Source organism: Dysidea avara, chromosome 2, assembly GCF_963678975.1.
Source record: "Dysidea avara chromosome 2, odDysAvar1.4, whole genome shotgun sequence".
NCBI classification, from domain to species: domain Eukaryota; kingdom Metazoa; phylum Porifera; class Demospongiae; order Dictyoceratida; family Dysideidae; genus Dysidea; species Dysidea avara.
The window spans coordinates 45,348,326-45,374,961 of NC_089273.1; the positions used below are offsets into that span (position 1 = coordinate 45,348,326).

At 38.4% G+C, this 26,636-nt stretch overlaps 1 long non-coding RNA gene across 1 annotated transcript; it reads right to left on the minus strand.

The window, feature by feature from the left end:
• Nucleotides 1–5,177: 5,177 nt before the first annotated feature.
• Nucleotides 5,178–24,024, minus strand: LOC136247450 (uncharacterized). The gene is made up of 3 exons (XR_010697558.1): nt 23,666–24,024; nt 5,471–5,574; nt 5,178–5,415 (listed from the first exon to the last, which is right to left on the minus strand). It is a non-coding gene; the product is annotated as an uncharacterized lncRNA (long non-coding RNA).
• Between the last annotated feature and the right edge of the window lie 2,612 nt (nt 24,025–26,636).

Below are 26,636 nucleotides of genomic sequence, written 5' to 3' on the forward strand. Positions count from 1 at the left end.
TCATCTTTATTTACCCTTCGATCATCTTCTATAACAAGAGGTCATGATTTAAAGATCTACAAACCACACGCTACCTGCTTGCCACGCCGTCACTTTTATTCAGTAAGAATTATAAATGATTGGAATGGACTCCCATATGACTCAGTTAATGTTCATTCAACCAATTTGTTTAAGACACACCTAGATAGATTTTATTATGATTACCAGTATGATATTGTATAGTTATTTTTGTAGTAGTTTGATTGTTTAGATCAGGTTTTTACAGGCTTTGCCTCCTTACCTGTACCCCCAATAATAATAATTATTATTATTATTATTTCAGAAACCCCTTACAAAAATCCAAGATCAGCCACTGAGTTTGCAACATCTATTTTAGTTTTAAGGCATCTCGATTTTTTTGCAACTGTTAATATTTCAGTTTCTATAGAAACCTCACAATCGCCCCTGACTGGCCTGGGCAGGGTCAGTGGCTAATGTTGTATACACGTGCCATCTTTAAATCACATGCGGCTGGGGATGGCAGTCCATCAAGCCCAGGTAGCTAAAATAGATAGGAGAGCTGTCCCATACACGTATGGGCTGCCCGTACGTGTATGGAGCGCCCATACGCGTACGGGGCCCTATACGCGTATGGGTGTCCCATATGCGTATGGGGCAAGTGATCTGCCCCATACGCGTACGGGGCAAAATACGTTTATGGTTTATAACAAGTATAAATGCAATATAGCTATTAGGGCAAAAATCAAGGTGCGGCCATTGTGCATGTATCTATTGACTACTGTACGGTAGCTGATGCTCTCAATGCTCATAAAAATAGCTTTGAATTCGATATAGGTAACTATTTGATTTGCACGAACTTCACATGTGGCCGAATTTAAGATTGCACAACAGAGTTGACTTTGGAGCTTTGTAATTCACAGCTAATAAGGACTAAGCCAAATATCTGCGTATATGTGGAGAGTATCAAGGGCGTAGGCAGTGGGGGTTCGGATGAACCCCCCTTTCTGAGGCAGAATTTTTTTAAAATTAAAAATCACATCAAATCTTACAGCTTTAGAGCTCTCCGGTAGCTACTTGCCCTGGGTATCACTCTTTTCACCCTATTTCATAACCCTACAGAACTTAGACAAAAAACGGTGAACCAAAAAGGCAGAAAAAAAAGTGCAATATTGTAGGGGGATCGAACCCAGGATCCCAGTGTGATAGTCCAGTGTTCTACCGATTATGCTACCGCTGCTAGCTCCGTTGTTATCCTTCTTTTGTATCTTATAAATGTGACTAACGAAATAAGCTGTATATAGTAAGAAGAACCTAACCCTAAAGGTGAAGAAGAAACCAAAGCTGAACTCTAACCCTAACCCTAACGCTAACACTACTAGACGCTTCTCCTAAAGTCTACTACTTGTGGCAACTACTGTACGCTTCCCCTAAAGTCTACTACTCGCGGCAACTACTGGACGCATCCCCTAAAGTCGACTACTCGCGGCAACTACTAGATGCGTGCCCTAAAGTCGAAGAGAGAGAGCAACAACTACAGTAGGAAGTCTGGATGCTTTTGAGCTTAATATTACGTAAGGGTTATGAAAGGTGGTGAAAAGAGTAAAACTCCTACTTGCCCACTGGCGCTCCTCTGTACTACTCTTGAGGGTCACATCACATTAATGCTAAACCATTACACAGCATATCTATTGCATCACGTGATCAATTGCGCACGTGATACATGGTTGAAATGGCGAAGGACTGTTCAATAGTCGGTTGAGACATATTACGAGGCAGCAGCTGCTAAACTTGAGTGGTCGTGTTATACATGTGTCAGGTTAGCACAAACTGTGAATTGTTGATGAATATTTACTTGATGAATGGTTTGTTTATTTGTTACATGTTGTGGGCACGTGATGTCTCGAACATATTGGAGTACAAGCCAAGTCTGAAAACCATCAACTGGAGGACCGGCCGAGAAAAATGTATAGCTGGAAGAATTATTGCCAACTATAAAGGGACTCGAATGTGAAGGACTTCCGTGTGCTAGGAAATTGAAGTTGGCTGTCAGTGTGCCGTCTGGAAGTGAAGATTAGTTGCTTTTACAATAGGTTTATAGTTTCTATAAGCTGCATAAACAGCAGTGTGTAGGTTTTAGTTAGTTAGATGCACAAACAGCAACTTTTAATGTTACTGTCTAAGGGCACATTTTGTGCATGCATCACTTTCGTCCAAACATGGTCTAGGGGAAGCACCAAGGCCTTCCCCTTAAGACATCTATATAAAGTACTACATGATTTATTAATTATACCTAACTGATATCTCCCATTTAAATCTACTGTATTACGGACCCGACACTCACACAACTTTAAACTAGTACCTTACCAACCAAGAATTGATGTATACTAATATTCTTTCCTCCCAAGAACTGTACCAGAATGGAATAGATTAGACGATTTTTACCAACAAATATCACTTACAATTCCTCCATACTACCTACCAACATCACGATCCACGAGACAGTACCATCCACTGCACTACATCTTACCACATGTATCTACCACAGCACACCAAAATAGTTATTTTTCAAGAACAATTAATGATTGGAACTCCTTACCAGTAGATCTTGTTGGAAGTTGCAGATGCTGACATTTTTTAGAACTGGACTACAATCATTATTGTAATTGTGTTGCATGTATTCGGGCAAATCTTAACACACCAGCAGGGCTGACTGCTCAGTAATAATAATAATAATAATAATAATGAGATTATTGAGACTGACTGTGTTGAAGAATTTAAGCAAAAATTAGCCCCTTCTATGTATATAGATAAGTAACTTATCGTAATTTTATATATTTTTATAGTTTATTATTGTAATTGTACATATGTATATAATTAAATAACTTGTCGTAATTGTACATACTTATATAGTTAAGTAACTAATTGAAATTGTACACATGTAATTGCACATCAGCACTATACCCCTGGAGGGTCCTGCTGATTAACAATAAATAATAATAATAAATTCCACTTTCATTCGGAACCCCCTTCAAAAAACTTTTGGCTACGCCCCTGAGTATTTATATATATATATATATTTATGATTGTAAAACTCACAAATTTGAGTATAAAAACAATGTCTTTAGATTATTAATTACTGTTTTTCATTGAATGTGTCAGTGTTGATTGAAGAATACTATCAAAATCATTTAGGGAAAAAATCATTGATTGGTAGTTGATTCCATAGGGTAATTGATCTTGGGTAAAAACTAAATTTGTATGCATCAGCAGTAGCAGATGGTTTGATGAATTTATCCTGGTTTCCTCGTAAACATCTTGTAGTATAAGAGTTGCTCTTTCATACCAAGCAGCAGAAAGACTTGATCAGCTTAAAGCATTACGAGCAGTGCCCAGGGCCGCCCAGAGAAATTAAGGGGCCCAGGGCAAAGAGTTAAAGTGGGGCCCTTGACTCAAGTTGTAAGGTGAAGACCAAAAAAAAAAAAAAAAAAAAAAAAGGACACAACCTGCTGGCAATGACAATAACTACCCATCACCAATCATATCTCCTTATCTATAAGCTTGCTACACTGCTCCTCTGAAGAATACCGTGACTGCTCTATTAGAGTATTTAGATCTGACTGCTCTATTAGAGTATATCGATCTTTTAAACAGGTATTCAGGGGGCCTCCTGGGGCCCCTTTCAGGCTAGGGCCCGGGGCAAAATGCCCCAGTTGCCCCCCCTGTGGGCGGCCCTGGCAGTGCCACTCGACCGATAACCCGATAATACGTATTTTTGTCCGAGAATTGCGAACATTCGGACAGATCACTTTTGCAGCTCCTGCAGCCAGACTAAGAAAGCTGCAGGTTTGAAATTTTGCATGCAAGAGTTTATGGCCTAGACCTCTCCAAAGGCATAGCAAAAGCAGAAATTTTCTTTGTGGGTTTAAAGAAAAATCGCGTCCGAACCTATGGTGGTCGAACATTGGTGGCTTACTCTAAATAATTATAGCTGTGTAGAAAAATCCATATGCTCAGGAAGATGTTACAGTTTATTTTTATGCCATAGTAGTGCTTTCCCCACATTACTATGTTGTGTTACCATTAATCATCGCTATACTATCACCTCTGGAACCTCTATGTATGATCTAGATCTTCATTAATTTTCACCTCTTAAAACTATAATAGTATAGCTATATCATATACATGCATGGCAGGGTATATTATTCTATTACAATGAAAATTGGGTTTACACAATCACCTTGCATTGACCCCAATCATTATAAATGCAGCTGAATCATTAAGGTTGCTGTAACATTTGCGGTGATAATCACTGACAGCTAACTAATCACTAACAATTGTAACCCTGGATTTTCGCTAATAGAACAGTAACAGTAAAACATAATGAACACAGCTACAGTATGTGAACACACATACACAAAACATCACTAGCTATGTAGTCAAGACTGAAAAGCAACAGTAAATATCTGGATAAAGAACATCAACTTATGCCATGGGGCAGACTGGTAAAACAGAAAGATCATGTGGTAGGGAGTGGTTATTTCTTAAGTTTATGAAGACAAGAGTCTGCAATAAATAATCTATACGTACTTTGTCATGTCTACCTATTACCAATATTAATTGCTACATTATAGCTAGAAATTGAGTATTCAACAGATTACCGAGCTAGAAATATGTGTATGCATGTTACTATGTTGACTATTAGTATTTGTTGGAGTGCCGGCATCAGCTCTACCTAGTTCTTTGGTTACTATTCCCAGGCATCTACATAATTATGACGTCTTGGGAGAATGACCGTGGAGACTTTGGTGTTTATTTTATTTGATCATGAGTCTCTGTGATCAATTTTGTGGACATGTCTAGAAGGCTACAAGCATCCATAGTTTGTATATCACTAATATCAGCTTAAAATTGTGAATTTACATTGTATTATTTATGCATGTTGTTAGATAGTGGAGAAGGAGTGAAGGAAGAGGGAACTCTGAAGTTCAAAGTTCCAGTACACTCCGACAATGGTATTGTCAATAATCAGGTAACTAAGAACTTTATTAGCAGCTACAAAATTATTTTTAAGTATCATTTTTACGGCTTCCAGTGCAAGACACTGGTAGACCTTTAGGTCTGTAATTCGATCATTTTAGGCGTTTATTTAATTTGTATGCTAATCTGTACAGTCCTGCAAAATACAAAATAATAAATAAAATTGTATAGTTAGGTTATTTATATTCCAATTATTTTTCTTTATAACCTAATTGTTTCAACAGCAAACAAAAAATAACAGATATGCAGAGTACATATGAAAATGCATTATTATTGTTTGAATAAAAGTTTGTGTAGCAGCAGCATAAGTAAACTACATAGCTAGTTTGTAGTGTATATACTTTGAAAATGTTTCCAGTTCATACTTTATGTTTTTATCTAAAACCAAACATTTTAAGTACCCATTCAAAGAATGTTTGGTAATTGTACATACCAAGTGATTCTAAAAACCTTTTAACGAAATCTTGGCAGCTTTCAGACCAAAGAGTATATTCTCTCATGTTATTCATAGTTGTTTGAGCATTTTGGATGATTTCCCTACCAAAGTAAAGTATAAATGATTAACCACAAGTATTAATTGAACTGTACAGTCAGTGTATGTACATGCAATAATATCAAAAGTGTATAGAAAGGATTTTTCTAACGTCTTTGACCCCCGTATCCCCCCTGTTATCTTGCTACAAAATTAAATTACCTATAATGAAAAGTATTACTGAGATGTCTCTTGTGTACACCCAAGTGCATGATATAAATATAGGAGGTCTATTCTATTCTCAAGCATGACTAGCAATATACGTAAACTCATTATCTAGGTTTGTGTCACCACATTTATTGTTACATTGTTCACTGTAGAAATATTCATAAAATGCCCTAAAATTTGACACTCTCACATCATTTCCAACAACCAAGTTCTTTATCACTTTACTATATTTTGACTATGACTTTACAGTATTGCATAAGTTGCGGGTGTATGATAATTGTGACTGTCTGGGAAACTGGTCTTATCACCCATTCAAAAGTATTGAGAAATGCCGGTTATAATTATTCAGTGTGCTGTAGCTTGCCGATGGTGGTAGCTATGCGTACCAAATTTTCACATATTTTACATTTATTACCTTCCACAACATCTACTGAAGTAGTCAACAGCTAAGTTTCCTGCCATTTTAGATAGTGTTTAAACTGAGGTTGGCTTTATCAGGCGAGCTCCAAAAAGGGTGGGAGTTGGGGGACCTGGCAGGCAAACTCCAAAAAGGGGGCTGTTTAAAAATTGAAGAGAAACGTTTTGGGATGAATTAGGCCAAGTTGTGGGTCATTCAGGGCTCACAACTGGCTAAAATGAAAGAAAATTTACAGCACAGGTCATTTTCCAATACCACCGAACTGTACATGCAGCCACACACAGCCATCTCCCGGTTGGCCAGGGCTCCATCAAGATCCCAGACCACTCGTATGTCTTGCCACTGTGCTTGAAAAAAAGCACACTATATTACTCTGGTTGACTGTGACAGTGACATTTTATAGTGCATCCATAAAGCTTTTGTGTTTGTATGAAAAAATCAAACTTCTTGTCTTGGACAATTAATGGTAATGGGTGTACAGTATTGAGGGTCCAGGGCTAGAGGCCATTAAAAGAAAATAAATACTTACAATACTTAAATTACTATAAAATTACATTAAATGGAATCAGGGAGTATTGGAGCATCTACTATGTGGGCTTACAAAATGGCATGTACAAAAGTTGTCATGTCTAAAGTTAGAGATAAAAATGTGTCCATACAAATTATGTATTTTGTTAGTCTTGATAAATAGAGATAAATCAATTGGGGGTAGGGTGTTCCATAATCAAGGGGTTCTATTGAACAAGAATTATTGTCTACTTACTGCATATTACTACTGTTCCAAACATGACTCATTTTACCGCTTGTGAAAAATAGTAGTTCCATTAGCAAGGTGATGTAGTTTGTGACATCAAAGGAAGGAGAGGGATACTTAAGTGACCTCAGCACAAAAATATATAGTTTCGTTAAGTTCAAAGGTACAATGGAACCTCAATTATCCAAACTATTTGGGGGAAAGGGTGTTCATATAGTCAAACAGTATGTAAAATCAAACTTCCATATATTTACATACAGAGCTTTGCTCAACTACTCTAATAAAGCGCTTGTTGACAAAATAGCCTGATAGAGCAGTTGATTTGGTGTTTGGATAATCGAGAGTTCGGTTCATCGGTGTTCGGATAATCAAGGTTCCACTGTATACATTAAGGGTAGCAAATTAAGTTTCTTGAGCTTATCAAAATATTTGGAACTGTAGTCATTAAATCTGTTAATATATACCTGGATATTTACATGAATTCACTATTAGAGTATCTCAATTTTATACAATGAAACTTACAACAGGGTTGTTGTCCTCTCTGTACATCCTTTCTATATATAGGCATTTAACTATCCGAAATGTTTAATGAAAAGTTGTTTCCTAATAGAACACTGACACAAAATAACAACACACATTTTTAACTTGAGATTGCTCCATCATCTGAGCTCCAATGTGGATGAAAATCGTTATGGAGTTTGTCCACATGCTGATCACTGTAGAAATCTTTATTTTATCTAAGTAAGTTTTGCATTGTTTTGTAATCTTGTAGCTTTTCAGAACATTGAATCTACATACTGTTGTATGGAAAGTATTCACTGGTGCTTACTTTAAAATGAATAGTTGCTTTGCTCAAGTTAGTGACTTTCATGAACTACACAAAAAATTTCTGATCGATGTGTCACTATAGATAATATACCTACTGACAGTATGTATATTATCTATGGTATCCACAACTCAAAATGCCATAATTGAAACCAAAACTCCACCTTAGGTATTATTGCATCATTGTGACACCTCATAAAGTTGTTAACTTTATCTTTTTACTTACTTGAGATAGCCACTTATGCACAATGGTATTGACAAGTGTGCAGTAATTGAAACACATTTCCTTACCTCAAAGCATGCAAAATAACTAGAATCCAGTAAATTTCCTGAAGTTACTCTCATTGCACGTACAAACTTGCAGCTAGAAGCAATGTCGTGCTTAATGCAGAATGAGTACCTCCAAGCAACCCAGAAAGACTACCAAGTGAAAACACTGAAGAAGACAGTCAATGTGAGGTAAGTCTAGTTTGTGACTCTTATTACTGGAACCCAATAAAACCACTGAGGGTCAAGATGCAGTCTTTTGTGAAGGAGAGTGCCAGGGGTTGATTCACAGAATAGGTACTGTCATGATCAAGGTCCACTTTTTAAAATAATCATACTCAGATCGATTAAACTAAAGCTGTGATAAGCATAAAGATCTAGAATTTCTATTATTTTGATGGTCACTTGAAATTTCACGAACACACAGCCACAGTTGCTGATCAGATGTTGGGACTAATTGTTGAATTTCTTGAGCCAGAGATGGTTGGAAAATTGTATAAGGCACTAGTATGACCAATACTGTACTATAGCAATAATATTTGGGGACCTACTTTTATTTTAGATCGAAGGAAAATGAAAATGTGGAACACAGACTTTAATTCCCCCTATCAGAGATAATAGCTACATATTCTGAAAGACTCGCTATTCTAGATTTACCATCTATGAATTATAGGCAGAACATAGTCAAACTAAAATGAACAGTAGTTCGCTTGTCTAGTGGGCAGCACATGCTAACTGTTTTGATCAGCGTTAAATATAATTGTCGTACGTTTCTATCACATCCACGAAAACACCCACTGACTGTCTCTTCATACAACATGGATTCTATTCCCAGTGAGTGTGAAGCCTTAGGCATTGTAGTTTTCTCAAACATTATTTATTTATTCATTCATTATGTATGATTTAATTCTAACCGCATTTCATATTATCTTTAGTACTTGGTTGAATAATTATTTATGTATGGATATAGATACATAATTGCTCAAAAAAAGGTTTAGGCTCCAGGTTTTTGTTCATATCCATGTCCTATAACTTCCCAGAAGTCATCAAGTTATTGTTTAAATAGGTACTGAGTAGGCTTGAGTCTATTATGCTCCAAAATTTGCCTATTATGTTTTTAGGCATTTCCCCAAATTTTCGCCTATTATGCTTGTTTTTATGCTTTACAGAAATGCATTATGCTTTTATTTTGTGTGATTTTTCTTTGTGCAGAAAAGTTTTTCATATGATAGAATATAAATGGAGGAAGTGTCAATTCAACTGCAACATACAAATAATAGCAATAGCTTGAAATTGGGATGTGCTACAGAGTTAGTAGGCATATTAGAGCAGGGGTACATATCTATAGTCCCTCAAAAGCTATAAGGATTTTCTTGTCTAATATATTTGTAGCTTTGTATGCAAACAATTACGTAGAATGCATGGTTTCTGATTGATCTTCTGATTTGGAGCAATTGGTATTCAAAGGACAGCAACTGCTCAGTATAATAATTATGTGACTTGCATTTGCAGCACCATGCCAAGTACATATTAGCCTCCCGGGGACAAACACTTTAATTGGTTCTCATTTTCTGTTGCATGTGATGACTGTTCTATTGAAGTATTTGGCTGACTGTTCTATTAGAGAATCTCAATCATTTTGAAATATTTTCTGGTTTGATATAGTTACCCCAGTCTCACTGCAGATCTGCAGCAACATCACTATTTTCAATGTCCAACCATTAACTAGCTATACTGACTCACCACTAACTTCACTATCATCAGAGTTTCTATTGTATTATCTTCCAATTGAGTTTCCTATAAGGTCACTACAATGAGATAACTTATTTCTCATCAACTTCCCTAGAGTAACACATGCAGGTGGGCGGGTTATCTCATTATTGCACAAGTCATAGCATATTTGTACAAAACCAGTATAACAATCCTTTATTTTAGGTTATTGGCAGGGTGCACACCAAGCACTGCTTCACACTGAGGGTAAAACTTCGAGTGCACATAAACTTCAACTTCAGTAACAAAGCTTTCAAGTCATTTATGAGAGTTCCGCCAGTCTTGTGGTCATGTATCATACACCAGTACAGCAGCAGCAGCAAACAGCAGTGGTACCGATGTTAGCATACTGTATATAGGCTGGTCAGTCTTATTGGGGGGGCTGTGCAAGCTTGTAGCAGAAGTAGCAACACTAAAGCTACTATGACTCTTAGATATGATGGCCCTGCACATAGGGCATGCAGGTCACGGTACCAATGCTAGTGTATAGTCTAATGTACACTGTAGCACTCGCCTTGGTGGTTGTTGATACTCCAGAAAGCACTCTGATCAATACAGAAGTAAAATACACTCATAAATGGGGTCAATGGGATTGTAGTTTTCCATGGAAGTAGTGCTTTTCTATGTGATAAACCCACTACCACAACACTAAAAAAAACCATACTGCAATCTCATGCAATAATGAGTGCACATGGGCAAAAGAAAAGTTTGGTGCGGGCGGTTGATGAGAAACAAGTTATCTAATTGTAGTGGCCTAATTATAATCATCATATCACATTTTATTCAAAATCAGACGATGAGATGCTTTATATAATACCAAATGCAATGACTGAAGCCCACCTAAACTGCTTTGCCATGCCTTGGTACTAGTTGGCACATGACTACTACATGTGTCCTACAAAACTCAAACCCACAATGAAAAGTATTCATTCCGTCGATTGTAAACTTGTAGTAGTTAAGACTGTAGTGCATTTTTCTACTTGTTGTCAAGAATCATTTCACCATCCAAAACAGGTTAGCCATTGAAATTGTGACTGCTATTGCAGAAGTTATACTTAGTGTAACGGAAATTTACCCATTATGCTCTTAATTACGCTCCATTATGCCAGCATTATGCTTTTCATCCCCTATTATGCCAAAAATTATACCAGCATAATCGATGCAAGCCTAGTACTGAGACTATGTCGGATGGTGTAACCGAACCTGGTACAATGTGCTTTATGGCACCCAAAAGACTGATGTTAATAATTTCACATACATACATAAATACAATTATATAGTAATTACAAGCAATCACAAAATTATACCGTAGATTCTCTAAATATTCGGCATCTCTAATTATTCGGCACCCTATGAACAATAACGAAATGATTTCTCTAAAAAATTTAGGTATGTTGAGGAGCTGCGATGTTGCTGAACTGTTAGTGACGACTGATACTAGTAATGAAGCTACTGAATCTGAGGTTGAATTCATTGAAACACGTGAAGATTACTCAAGCAGCCTACTTAAGCAGTTTTTTTTATTGAGCCAATTAGTCTCCAATTCTCTGTCGAAATTCGGCGAGACGAATTTTTTTTTTAATATGCCGAATATTTCGAGAATCTATGGTAATTAATAATAAATAAATAAGTTCAGTTCGATTACATTCGCCCCCCCCCCCCCCCTTCCCCTAGACTAAGCTCACCCTCAAGCTAAGGTGGTCTAAACCAGCCTGGTGGTCTACGATCACGAGTCGGGTAACGAGATCCTGCTGGTGGTTCTTCTGTGTCCATAATTATGTGTTCGACAGATGGGGGTGACCATTGGCTAACTTTTTCTGGCCTTAGCTCGGTGGCAGCTCTTAGGGCAGGTTGAATGCGAGGTCGCAGTCTATTGACATGAACAGTTTTTGTCCGTTTCCTGTCGGAGATAGTGTATGTTGTTGATCCATTTACAGTTAGTACTTCCCAATCTCCCTCCCACTTAGGATCTAACTTGCCAGCTTTTGGTGATGCTAGCCACACAGAATCACCAGGTTTGAAAGAACGAGATGTAGTATGCTGGTCATAATACAACTTTTGTTTGCGTGCTGCCTCTGTCATATGTGCTTCCACAAAATCAGTTAGTTGTGCTAGTTTTGAGCGGTATTGGTTCTGGTAGGATACAACATTGTAAGCTGTGACTTCAGGAAGGGGTGGCTGATGTGGTGGGCACCCAAACATCATCTCAAAGGGTGACACACCAGTTGAGGCATGTACAGCTGTGCGATATGCAAACAGAACAAATGGCAAGTATCATTCCCACTCTGCATGATCATAAACATAAGTGCGAAGCATTTGCAGCAAAGAGTGGTTAAAACACTCAACCATTCCATCCCCTTGTGGGTGGTATGCTGTGGTGTTGGATTTTTGCACTCCAAAAGCTTCAAGTATCTGTCTTAAAATGCAACTCTCAAAATTACTCCCCTGATCTGAGTGTAGGATGTCAGGTATGCCATAGGTGGAGAACACCTTCACTAACTCTTTTGTGATGCAATCAGCTGTCTAGTTTGGGAGTGGAATAGCGTCTGCCCACTTACTAAGGTAATCATGAATAACAAGTAGATAACGATTCCTGTTAAAAGACAATGGCACTTCCAGGATGTAGACAGCAACCATCTGCCATGGTTTGCCAATTGGCATACTGATGAGTGGAACTTTCTGTGGAGTGGGTGGTTTAGAGCTCTGGCACACCGTACACTCTCTGCAACACTGATCAATATCATGAAGCATACCTACCCAGTAGCCCACTTGCCGTATTCTAGCTGCAGTCTTATCTGGCCCTAAGTGACCAGTTGATGGTTGGCTGTGATACTGATGCAGTAAGGTTTGTTGATATGATGATGGAATAAGAGGAACTGTAATAAGTTCACAGGCTGGCCCAGGTTTATACTGTCGGCACACTAACTCATCCTTCAGGAGTAGCTGGGACCATAACTGGCAATATCGACGTAGGGGAGGGTTCCTCCAGGACTGCCCTCTAGGGGGAACTTGAGACTTTAACAATGCATCACGCAGTTGGCAAAGGACAGGGTACTGGAGTTGCTGATGTTTAAATTCACTGACATTCTGGGCTACATGACCAATAGCAGCATTATGGTCAGAATGTTGTCGAGATAAAGCGTCAGCATTACCATGTTCAACACCCTTGCGATATTTAATTGTGAAATCAAATTCTTGGGTGGCTAAAGCCCACCTAGCTAGTAAGCCTTCCATTTTCTGGCTGGAAAATCACTGTAGGGGGGCATGGTCAGTCACTAGTTGAAACTTACATCCAAGCAGGTAGTGTCTAAACTGTTTTAGAGTGTACACAATAACCAAGCATTCTCTTTGGATCACACTATAATTTCTTTCTGAATTTGACAACGTTCTACCGGCGTATGCTACAACATGTTCGCCTTGCTCCAAAACAGCCCCAATACCAGTGGCACTGACATCTGTCAGGAGTATAAATTGGTCAGCTGATGGGCCAAAGCGTGGATAAGTGAGGACAGGGGATTCTGTTAATCTTTGCTTTAACTGATTAAAAGCTGATTGACATGCCTCGTCCCAGGTAAACACCGCACCATTGTTAGTAAGTTGGTACAGTGGTCCTGCTATATCAGCAAATTGACGAATATATCACCGGTAATATGAAGCAAGACCTAAAAAGCTGCATAGCTCAGTGGGATTTGTTGGGATAGGCCACTCACAAACAGCTGTTATTTTGGTGGAGTCTGCTTCCATACCCTTTCCAGAAAATACATGTCCCAGATATCTTATTTGACATACACCAATGTTACACTTACCACCGCGGAGTGTTAACCCTGCAGATTGAAGTCTTTCAAAAACTGTTGCAAGATGGCGGTGGTGTTCTTCAGTACTAGAGGAGTGTATAAGTACATCATCCAAATAAGAGGTAACAAATGAAAGGTCACATAGAATAGTATCCATTAGACGCTGAAATGAAGCAGGGGCTCCAGACAATCCAAAGGGAATTTTGCAAAACTGATATAGCCCTAGTCCTGGACCTGGGCAGAATGCAGTTTTGGCTCAGTCGTTTACATGCACTGGCAACTGCCAATATCCACTCTGCAGATCCAGGTTTGAAAAAATAACAGATCCTGCAAGCTTATCTTGTACTTCATCAGGGAGTGATAGTGGGTATGCATCCTTAACTGTCCTTTTGTTAAGCTCCCGATAGTCGACGCATATTCTGATGTCACCTGTTTTCTTGCGGACAAACACTGTGGGTGCTAGCCATGGGCTGGAACTTTCTTCGATTATTCCATCCTTCAGCATGGTCTGAATCTGCCTTTCTACGTACATCCTGATGGTAGTTGGCAGGTATCCTACGGGGTGGCACTTTTACTGGAGTACCAGTTGTAGGAATAAAATGTTCAGCTAGAGTAGTACTGCCAGGCGACTTCCGAAATAAACACCTATACTGTTCAAGTAGTGATGATAATATTGGTACGGCACATGATATTCATTACAAAGTGACTCTACACATAAAGGAACAGCACACTCATCAATAGATTCTTCGGTTGGTTCCTTCAAGGCTTCTACTGCACATATCTTTGCTTTGCTCTTCTTAGTAGCGTCAAATAGTGTATTAAGTTTTGCAGATTTTAATCACTTGCTTGTGGAAAGGTTAGATTAACAGGACTTGATGAAAAGTCAACAGTCAATTTGTGTTTGCAGAGAAAATCCAAACCAAGTATAACTGGAGAGATTAATGAGTGCACTATCACCATTTTTAGAGGTCCCAAATGTACTGATAGGGTAATAGACCCTAATGTGGGAATGTTGTCACCTGCTACTGACACCAATCTAATTGATGATTCAGTCACATTTGCTTCTGTGGAGAAGCCTGCTGCAACATTTTGTTCAATCAATGAAATTGAAGAACCCAAGTCCACCTCTTTGTTACCTAACACTCCCTGTATGACAGCTGTAGTGGGTTGGACAGTTGCCACCACAGCACCAGCTAACTTAGTGGAGCTTAAGGCCTGGGATGTCCCCGCTTCCTCTGGGACATCCCTCAGTCGTTTCCCAAATAGCAGTCTCTAGCAACATGTCCAATCTGCCCACACAAATAGCACCTTTTGGCAAGGACAGTTCCTTTGGATGTGTCCTGATTGCTGACATCCATAGCACACAACACTTGCAGGTCATTTTGTGCGCTAACAGACAATGCTGCCACTTGTTTGGTTAGGCTTGAAATCTGGTCCCTTAGTTCTTGCATTTCATTTGATTGTACAGCGGCTATTGTCTGGGGCTCTTCAATTGTCATCAGTAGCTTTTCCTGCTCCAGGACCATGTCTAAGTCGCTCACTTCCCCTGTGGCACGCAATTGTTTCCCAATTCGGCTTGGCAGTCCGCTTACAAATAGGTGAAGAACTAGTTCATTACGGGTCGTCGCGTCCGCATCCGGCATAGCTTTCTTGGACAGTACTTTCAGCTCGTGTAGGAACACTGGTAGAGACTCCCCCGGATTTAATTTCCTAGCTCAAAAATCATGAAGAGACACGAATCGTACAGGTGCCATTCGAGCAATTATCTTGGCCTTGCTGATTGTGTAACTACCCCTCTCTTCTGTACTCAGCTCTAACCAAATCGCGAGCGCTTCGCCTTCCAGTAGCGTGGGGAGGTTCTTAGCCTTTGTGGCGTCATCCCAATTGTTGGCATCGCAACATGTTTCGTATTTCTGGAACCACTCCTTCGGCTCACCCTCCGAAAATTGTCTTGGCAGGCTGATATGCTTGCTAGTAGTAGACATTTCTTCACAAACCGTCCTCTACTACCAGTGTAACCGAACCAGGTACAACGTGCTTTATGGCGCCAAAAAGACTGATCTTAATAATTTCACACACATGCATAAACACAATCATATAGTAATTATTAAAAGCAATCATAAAATTATATTAATAATAAATAAGTTCAGTTCGATTACATTGATGGCAAGTAATTCCACTCATTAACAACTCTCTGACTAAAGAAATTTGCTCTCAGTTGCAGTCTGGTTGGTTTTATAAAAAGCTTCAAGTAATGGCCTCTTGTGTGGTACACAGTACTTAGAGTAGTGTAAAAATTTAGACCAGTCAATATTGTAGGAACTGTTCAATAGCTTACAAGTTTCAATAACTAAAGGTCTCCACATTTTCATCGATAATATGGGGAGTAGATTCCAAGCTCTATTAATCTGAATTTGTATGGAAGATTGGATAGTCTGGGGACAAGTTTGGTAGCTTTTCTCTGCACCCTATCCAAGGTGTCAATGTCTCTGGCTAGGTATGGACAACAAAGTTGAACTATACTCCAAAAATGGATGACTATACTGTTGTGATCTAAGGAAGTTTTGGCTTTTATTTGTTTAGTGTTTGTAACATAATGTAGGCACTCATGATCACATGTAATACTATTGTTACTAATTTTGTTGTATCCATATAATTTATAGCAATTGCGTGCCTCGTGTTATACTTGTGTGTGTTGATCATCAGTTAGAGAAATCATTACTTGGTGTCAGAAGTGAGATATATTTCATATGATGGCCTCAATCTGCAAGCTCCTTGAATCACTTTCTTTCAATGGAAACGTTTCCCAGAACTGAAAAGAGTTTGAGGAGCAGCTGATATGGTTCCTGGAAGGCATGGAGAGCTCTGAAAAATCCATCATGGCAAAGATCAGAATTACGTTGTCACACACTGGTAAAGAGATGTTTATAAGACACTTCAGCGGGAGGCCAACGGTGACGACAAGAAATTTGACAAAGTCTTCACTGCATTTTGCAAGCACTGTTCTCCTCACAAACACATTCTGTACAAGCGATACACATTTTAAAACATCAGACAAGAAGAAACGGAGTCTGTTGACGCATATCTCACTCGCATCAGGCTGAAGCTTGAAATGTGTGAATACGCTGCAGAGGTTTGCCAGGACCTAGCCCGTGACAAGTTTGTGTTCGCACTGATTGACGACCGTGCAAAGGAGAGATCCTCCATGAAGAAAAGCTTGATTTGTCTACAGCAGTAGAAATTGCACAACAAGCAGAGTCATCAGGGCAGCAGATCAAAGAAAAATGAGCACCACCACTCACAGTGAGATCACATCATACAACGCAGTCGTGATCAGACAAACCAGACAGCTTACTGTGGTAACTGCGGGTACCAACAGAAGCCCTGGCAGTGTCCAACATATGGGCAAGAGCGCAGCTTCTGCCACAAAGTTAATCATTTCTCACGGGCGTGTTGCAGCAGACTAATTAATGTTTCTAAACAGAAGAACTCACAAGTGAACAAAAGAGCCATCAAACACGAGCACTACAAAATTGCTACCATGGAAGAGACTGCTGCTGAATTTACTGGAAAAACTGAGTTTTCTATCCTTGATTTAACAGATGGCTACTGGCAGATTCAGCTTGATGAAGATAGCTCACTATTGTGTACTTTCGGCATCACATTTGGCTGATACCACTTTACCAGGATGCCCTTTGGCATCAAATCTGCCAGTGAGGTCTTTCAGAAAAGGAATGAAGAGGCATTTTCAGGAATTCCAGGAATCCACATAGTGGCAGATGACATCATAATTGCAGCATCAAGTATAAAGGAGCATGGTCAGATTTTAACCCAAGTGATGCAGAGAGCCAAGGATTGCAACATAGCGTTCAACCTGAACAAGCTAGAATACCACAAACAATGATAGCTGACAACATGCCATTCAACAGCAGAGACTTCAGAGCATTTGCCAAGTCATGGAAGTTCCAGGTCATCACATCTAGTCCACCTTACCCACGATCCAATGGTCTTGTTGAGCGCTACGTGTAGACAATTAAACGCTTGTTTAAGAAGTCTCAAGATGAGGGAAAAGATATGGAGATGGTTATAATGGAATTTAGATATACCCCTATCACAGGACTGGATGAGTCACCAGCCCAACTCTTAATGAGTAGACATCTTTGATTACATGCCGACAATCCCTACCTTGCTCCAACCTACTACAGTGGAACTTGTCTATAATGGTAACCTAGGGACGATATATCTGGCCTTTATATACAGGTGGCTGTTATAGAGAAAGCCTGCATAAGGTGGTCAGCCAAATTTTAGTGGCTATGATCATTATAATAAGTAATTATTAAGAGGCTCGCGCCAACCGTAATACAGTAAATATTTTACTATTGTTAGTAGCTACAGAAAGGGCAATGTGAGCTTGTTATGAATGTTGGTTGTAGCTACTGAATACGTTTAAGCAATGAAGCCTAATAGATTATACAGCATTGATTGAAAGGCAGGAAGTGTGATAATTGCACAATAATTGAAATGTTGCCGTGGTGCCAGACAGTTGGCTTAACAAGCCAACATAAAAGGTAGTGACCGCTATACGAAGGATGAAATTATGTGTACAGTGATTCATAGGCGAATTCTTGGTTGGCCTTTATGCATGTTAGACAGGTGACCACTTAATGCAGACCACAATGCAGACCACAATGCCTTGCACAATGCATACATTTGTATGGGAAAATATTTGGGACCTTGTGACCATGACCGTTATGCAAAGGTGACCGCTTAATCCAGGTGACCGCTTAATCCAGGTGACCGCTTAATCCAGGTGACTGCTTAATCCAGGTGACCGTAACACAGGTTCCACTGTATCAGTGAAGGAATAAGAAACTTGCACAATGTCATCAGAAGTAGAAATGTCAGTATGACAAAGGAGCAAAGCCACTACCTGACCTAGAGCCTGGTGACAGTGTGAGGTACCAAGTTGACAGATCCTGGAAGCCTGCTACAGTAATCAAAAAGCATGACAGCCCGCGTTCATACTACATTTGAACTCATCAAGGAACTGTTATTAAAAGAAACAGATAACATTGAACGAACAAATGAAGCTGTCAGCACACCTGACGACATCATTGATGATGAATATAGTACTAACACTTCAGACAATCAACCACCATCAGAAGTGCTTCCACCACCAGAACCACCACAACCAGATGAGAGGTGGTCCAGGTATGGCAGGCTCATCAGGCCACCTGCAAGGTACCAAAACGATTAACTTATTTGACTTTAGTTACATGCATGCACTCACTTGATTTAGCACAACTGATTTTGTAACATGCATACAATACACTATTGTTTTGTGTAATTTGTTTAGCCCAGAAAGGGGAATGTGACATAATATAGGCACTCGTATGCAATACTATTGTTGCTATTTTTGTTGCAACCATATATAGCAATTGCATGCCACATGTTTTGTGTGTTGATTATCAATTAGAAAAATTGTTGCTGATTTATAGATGAAACCCATTTTATAGAGCTCAAAGTCATGTTTAAAATAATGCAGCAAACAGCAACCTACTTCACAGTGCACTAATCAAACTACCAATACTTTTAGGTGAAGGTTGGCTTACAAAGGAAGCTCTAGTATGGTGTCAAGGCTAATAGCTTGTAATCTCATTATTTGCAAATTATTATAGTATATAGATTTCTACCACAATAAAGCTATGAAATTTACTTCCAGTTCAGCTGTATTCAAGAGAAAAGTTAGTCCAACATGTAACAGCAGTTAAATTACTGTAGCATGATCTTTATTAGTTTTGAAGATGTTGAGTTTTACATGCAACCATGCATAAGTAATGGTGTTATTTACTCATCAATGGCTTTGTGGTGACATGAAGTCATTTCAAAGAAAAGCCCCACATTTAACTTAAATGAGATCATTAAACAATACTGTAGTTTTAAAATAAATTATTTGTGTGTACTTTAATTTGTAGTTTATGTATAATCATATGTGTATGCTTGTTCAGGGTACAGCTGAAAATAGCTTTGGCTAATACCACTTCCCTGTTAGCATAACTATTAAACTTGGTGATATACTTGTGCATAAGCCTCTTGCAGATTGAAAGAAGAATTTAATAAACATGTGATTAGAACAAAACATATACGTATATAGTAATGTTTAAATCCAAACTAATTAAATATGGTACAGCCTCTTCTTGCTACAACATCAGTGATTGCACAGTCGTAGCTACATTATATCCTTAATTCAAGTCATCATGCAACAATTATCATGCCTCAGTATAAAATAATTATTCATCAAAATTAATAGCAGTGCCATCAACTAGTACATCAACAGTGGGCTATGAAATCTAATGTATATATGTAATCAGACATGCCACAACACTGATGTAAAGTGAACACGTACATGCATGCACGATCAACTGTTTTCCAAGTTCCAAATAATGACTACAAGTAGTTTAGAATAGTTGCTTCACTGCTCCACATTGTGACAACAAAAGTAGCTAGTACACATTAGCATAGCCCTAAAAATTTAATTGTATTTGCTACAATCTGATCCAGAAAAATTGTTTGCTGTGTAGTGTTATTTTGCTTACCAGTCTCTTGTCCAGGCAGCTTTCACTACAAATCAGTGAATTAGAAGTGACCTGTTCCTGCATCACCTACAAACCACAGCCATGATACTTGGACACAAGCTGTTGCACAGCACTAATTATTACTTTCAGCTGCTTGAGGTATTCTTAGTAAGGGGGCAGGCTATTAATTCCTATGGCTTATCATGCCAAGATATTTTCATTGATCTACGTATGCTTACTTTCACTCCCTTCTATCATAATTATGTTTTTTGGCACTTAAAAATCATCATCTCCAGTTAGAAGTACTGACAATGAGACTTTTTAAAGTGTTGCAGGCCAAAAATTAAGGAAAATTATAAAATTCTTGGATCTAGTGGTTCAATGATTTTAAACGACCGAATTTTGGAAAACCGTCGATATACACATGACAGTACTTTTGTAATTAAACGCATTTAAAAACTATGGGTAAAAAATGCAAGCTCCAGAAAAAAAATCATGCAAGTTTTTATCGCCTCAGTGGTGGGCGAACTAAGCATCCAATCGAGAAATCCTGGGCATCATTGTGTTTGCCTGTTCATGGGGAGTACAAACATCTTTGTTTCATCTCCATACATGAAAGGATTTCAAAGTTACAGACATTTATTTACATTGCAGTGACAAAAGAATTTACCGACGATCGTTTTTCAGTGAATTTTCATTCCTTCTCGAACACAGACGCATGCCTGTGACAAAAACTACACCTTAGTGGATGTATAAATTCATGGCGAACACAATGAGCAAAGATTCATTTCCATACAGCACTGTATCAATAAGTTATGATGGTTTATATAAGCGCCTGTAGATTCTTGTCTCGATAGCTTCTGTACATATCAATTTATTTGCTCATCCGGATGTCTAGTGCTGTATTTCCAATGCTACTTAACTTATGAAGCTGAAACTTAGCTAGTCCATTCTTCTGTCTCTGAAGAAAACAAAGAGCAAATAAAATGCATTTTGAAAATTGTGCGGATATTGACGGATTTCTAAAATTAGGTCACCATTGAAACATTGCAAAAAGTAATTTTTTGAAGTACTTGTTCTGTTGTTCAAATGAGCTGTTGGATTCTCTAATTTTTGTATGAAAAACAGCAATAACCTCAAATTAGGTTCTCTGAAGCTTAAAAATCAAATACTTTAAGACAACACTATGTACTACATTGTTGCATGAGAAGAATCAAAGTTAGTACAAAAAATATGCATGTATTATATGTATAACAAGTACGCAGAAAAATTAGGAATTTTCAACTAGAGTAGGGACCATAGCACATCGATAAAAAGTACTGAAACAAGTTGGAGCAGTGCATGATATTAAATCACAATAAAACAATAAGAAGTGTTATATCCCTACTGTGCTGAAGATACCATAATGGTAATGCACAGTAGGGATATAACACTTCTTATTGTTTTACTGTGATTTAATATCTTGCACTACTCCAACTTGTTTCAGTACTTTTTATCGATGTGCTATGGTCCCTACTATAGTTGAAAATTCCAAATTTTTCTGTGTACTTGTTTGTAAACTTTTTTTGTAAATAATTGTTATGACTGGTGAACCCATGTATACCGCATCTGAAATGGCACCGCGCGCCCCAATTATCTTCCGAAAAGTGAAGTATCCATTACGCTTTGTTGTCAGTTTTGTCCAACCCGTTACGCAGCATTTCAAATCAAGAACTGTTCAAAATGCACCTCTGCAATCCACGCATACTGAAAGAAATGGCGCCGCGCACCCTGGTTATATCAATTATTGCCTGAAAAGTTAACTATCCATTACACTTCGTTGTTAGCTATGTTTAAGACATTACACAGAACTGTTTGAAAAGCACCTCTGCTATCAAAATAGCCACTATGACAAATACGGACGATTTCCATTACAAAGGGAAGCCATCACATGCTATAGCCAAATTGACACTTTTTACTGTCAGCAAAGATGAATGGGGCACAAAGGAGAACACCGGTAAGTCCATGAAGAATGCATTGTACATACTGCGGTATGCCAAAAGGCACCTGTCGGGCCGAAGCAATGTCTAACAGTGAAAAAATCAAGCCTGGAGCCTTAGCCGTTATAGAGTTACGCTTGTCTGAAGGCATCAGTCAGTCAGTTACTCAGTCAGTCACTAGAAAATTCCGTTAAATAAATTATTTTTAAAATTTCGTAGCAACTTGTTGAAAGGGTTTCGAATCGATCTGAAAGCTTGCTTGGGCTTAGTTTTACCTAACCAATACTACTTCATCATCGTCAGGGGAAATTGATGCTGTTTTCTGGGTGATATTATTTTGTGGGCCACGCCTACTCCTTTGTGGTCCCTACTATACAGTTTTTATCGTACTGTATGATTTGTACATGCTTTGAAGTATTCCACTCAGATTTGCATTAAACAGAAGTTCAATGTCACCACTATAACTAATATGTGATATTCATACGGTGTAAGTAACAGTATCTGTGTTGGTTTCACAGCTTCACATACTAAAACGCATAATTTTATTTAATAATCATAATTATAGTTGCCTGCCACCAGTGTAGGGAGTAACGTGCTACTTATGTAACACGTTATCAACAACACAATTATGTCACGTGATAAGGTGGTATTTTCGCACGTGACAGCTTAAGGCTGTGGACACAAAGTAATATAATATGTAGTATTATTATAGTTACTTTTTTAATGGGTAATATGTAACTGTAACTAAATAGTTCAGTTGCAAGTAATATGTAACTAGTCACTTTTGAAAAGTAACTTTCCCAACACTGCCTGCCACCTTAAAATAAGAATGAGCAATTATCAAATCAATAGTGCTACCATTGTGGATTACATTTTCACTGGAGAATATAGTCTAGCGTAGACCAAACAAATTCTTCTTTGTGTGGGGGAAAGGAAAAGTTTCTACTCCCACACAAAAGAAAAACTGTCTGTCTGGTTTATGCAAAACTAGAAGGCATTCACTTCCAGCTACATTTATGTAAAGGATCAAATAGAACCAGTTTCCTTGCATCACATTAAGGCATCCGGTGACACCGTAAAAACTTAATAGTGAATTTAATTTCTGCCACAATACTCACTATTTTTGTGTTGTGACCTTCACTACTCTTTTGTAATGGCCCTCACTACCTAGTAGTGAACATCACTCACTATACAAAATTAGAAGTGAAAGTCACTACACAGTTATAGTGAGTATTGTGGCAGACATTAGTAGTGACCTTCACTAGTGCAAATAATTGAACCTGGTGTACAAACAAACCCAACAACCTGCATTGTTGACACACTGGCATCAACCATAATTATATAATCAAGACCAAATTATAATACTCTTCTTACAACTTATAAAAATCTAAGTGGTAATATAATTTTTTTTCTACTTTGTTTCCTTTTGCAAAGTGCAGTCTAAAATATAGTGCATAGCTACAGCTAGCATACAATGTAAGAAATTTTATTTTAAATTAATAGAGTTGTCGCGCTACTGAATTATTCAATAACTTACGGCATTTACCTTAAGGACATGCAGACATAACCTTGAAGAATATCCCTTCTTGAAGGCAGGCAGCAATATACGTCCACACGAAGTACGGATCTATCTGTATTATCTTTATGAAGCTCAAAGAGTATAGCGGGGGTAGTTGGTCGCGTCGTATTGTAAGACACCGACCAAAATGTGGGGTAGACAACAACGTAATGGTGAACGATCAAACAACGATCAGTACGACACAAAGAGTTGCATCCTGCTACTACATAAACCATGTAATAGGCCTTAGTATCTATCAAGTGCCAAAATTTTTGCGGAAGTAACCTCTTCTGGGGATCAGAATTCCATCGCCTGGCCATCTTGACTAAATGAACAGGTCAGAAGGATTAACAAACTCGGAAAGTATGCGGTAAGGTTACGGTAAAGCGACCACGCCTTAAAAAGGCAACCAGTCTATTGGAAATGTATCAGACCCTTTTCAGCGCGGCGCTTATAATCTTCAATCAATAAGCCCCAGCGCTGAAATAGCACCCGCTTTGCACGTAAATTGTGGGATATATACCGGTAAAATAGTTCCAATTTATAGGCTTTATCCCGATAAATTTATATATCGAAACTGCCGTATATAACAAAAAAGGTTTCCATTAAATCAAGAGTAAAGTTTGCTTTCACCTATATTGATGCGCGGCTAGCAGTAGCTACCAGCCAGAGAAGCTACCCGAGTGTGAACTTATATTTCTTTCATTTGGGTGAGTAGTTAGTCTACTGTAAATATACGTATGTGGTTAAATCAGTTGAGCGTATATACGCCATGCTGGCCGGGGTCACGGTGTCCAGTACCATTTGGCCATCATTACGACCACCAGGTACCTGGGCTTTATGCAGGGCCGCCCAAAGAAATTAAGGGGCCCAGGGAAAAGAGTTGGCGTCCTTGCCTGGCCACTGATGGTTTTTAACGTAATAGTAGCATCTGTCCTAGTGTTTAAATTATCCACAATCTTATTGACACACGTACCTGACACTTTACCCCAGTTACACTTGTGGGACCACTAAAATCAGCCAACCACCAGAATTGACTCATATTTACACTCCTTTTTCCCTTCCTCCATAAAGATCTGGAATTCTCTACCTGATGACGTGATTTTATTCACAACTTTGAATCAGTTCAAGATCAAACTAGCAGGATTAAATTACCTGTCAAACTAATGTTGTTTGAATTGTTAATCTGTGTTGTATACTCCATGTGAGGTTTTTGCAAAGTAATATAATAATTATAACAATATCTGTATAATAATAATTTCTTAGCTGATTTGACTTGTTTGCTCAGGAATTCAGCCAAGCGCAGGCCATTCATTCAAGAGTAGCTAGTAGCTCGCATAGCTAGCTATATGCCATAACTACACATACACCCTATATATACAATTAATGATCATATAAAAGGAAGGCAAGTTATTGAAGAGTTCATTTGGAATGGAATTCCACCAATCTATCTAACGAAAAACCAATCTATCACTCAGGGTTATGGCAAAGTGTTGGGTATTAGCTATATAGGAGTGAAAGCATCCACCTGGCAGACTCCCATTAGCGTTTGAGCATAAATCGGATGTCTGCAGCTTTCGAGTCCGGGTCCAGTAATGGATTTTTTCTTCTAATACTGTAAATGAATTAGTTTAAATGTTTGAGATGTCCTACAAACCTTAATCAACTTGTGCTGTAAAGCCTTAAGAAAGGTAATATCTCTTTGCTAACTTATTGATCTAATGTAGCACATAAGAATCCTGCAGTGCTGCATGATACTGCTGAACCAGAATTGTAGGGGAAAACTAACCAATAGCTTGCTGGATCTCACCAGCAAGCTATTGGTTAGTTTTCTCACAGCCCTATTGTGAAGCCTATGCTTGATGTAATGTATGTTGTGAGAAAATAAGTGACCCCACAGCATCTTTAATATCTGTGTTGGCAAAATCTTATATGCTTGCTATATGGAAGGATAAATTCAAGGTGGTGTTAAATGTTACCTGTGTGTACTGACATGCCTTAAAGTGTTTTGTTGAAGTACTTAGATTCCTTGACCTATTACCACATGATCAGATGCTAGATAATTTATATTAAACATAGCATGCCACTTGTACTGTGATTCACCCTATGACCATAATGCAATAGCAAGATCTAGAAGACCTGAACTGACTGTATAACTATAATGTCATATACTTAGCTACCTTAGGTAGCTTTTTCTAATTGTAACATTTACTGGACAGTTGAACTGCAGATTGATTGATTAATTGATTTGTTTAGACTCAAAATGCTTAATTTGGAGATTGAGTAGCCCAAAAATATAATCTCGGTATTGCATCTATTGTACAATATTAGTTCAAGTGCTTAATAATTGTCAATTGAGAGCCATAGCAGCTTTGATTTAATTGTTGCTTTCAGTCAAGTCATTTGATAAATTGTTCCAGCCATGGCTGTAGGGTCAGTATACTGGTTGACCACTTACCTGTATACCAATCCAGATGGGGCCTGGAAAAGCAGAGGTGTGCTAATGGTCCACAAATCCGCTAGTTAATACTAAATGCCATGCGTGACCTGTAAGAAGGCAAAGGCCTAACCCAGGAAAGATCATCTGAAAGGATTAATAGTAGCTACTACGTAGTGCTTTAATACATAATTGAGAAGTGGGTATAGATCGCTACAGGCTGCTACACTCACTTATGTGGGTTCACATGATGTCAGACTGGTAAGCAATACTTGCTAATTCACATGCGATTTCATCCATGTCATATTTTTAATGAAGTGGATGAGACTCACTTTACACAGACAAAGTGCTACTAGCTATAGGATTCTTACAGTGCTGTCTTGGACAGTTTTTGGAGCAAAGCTATACTTATAGTATTCACACGGGATACTGAAATGTAAAGGGTGGTACTGGCATATTGAATGTTGAATTCTAGTGAATTTGTTTTGCCGTAAGATTGTCAATAGATTTATAGAATGTAAG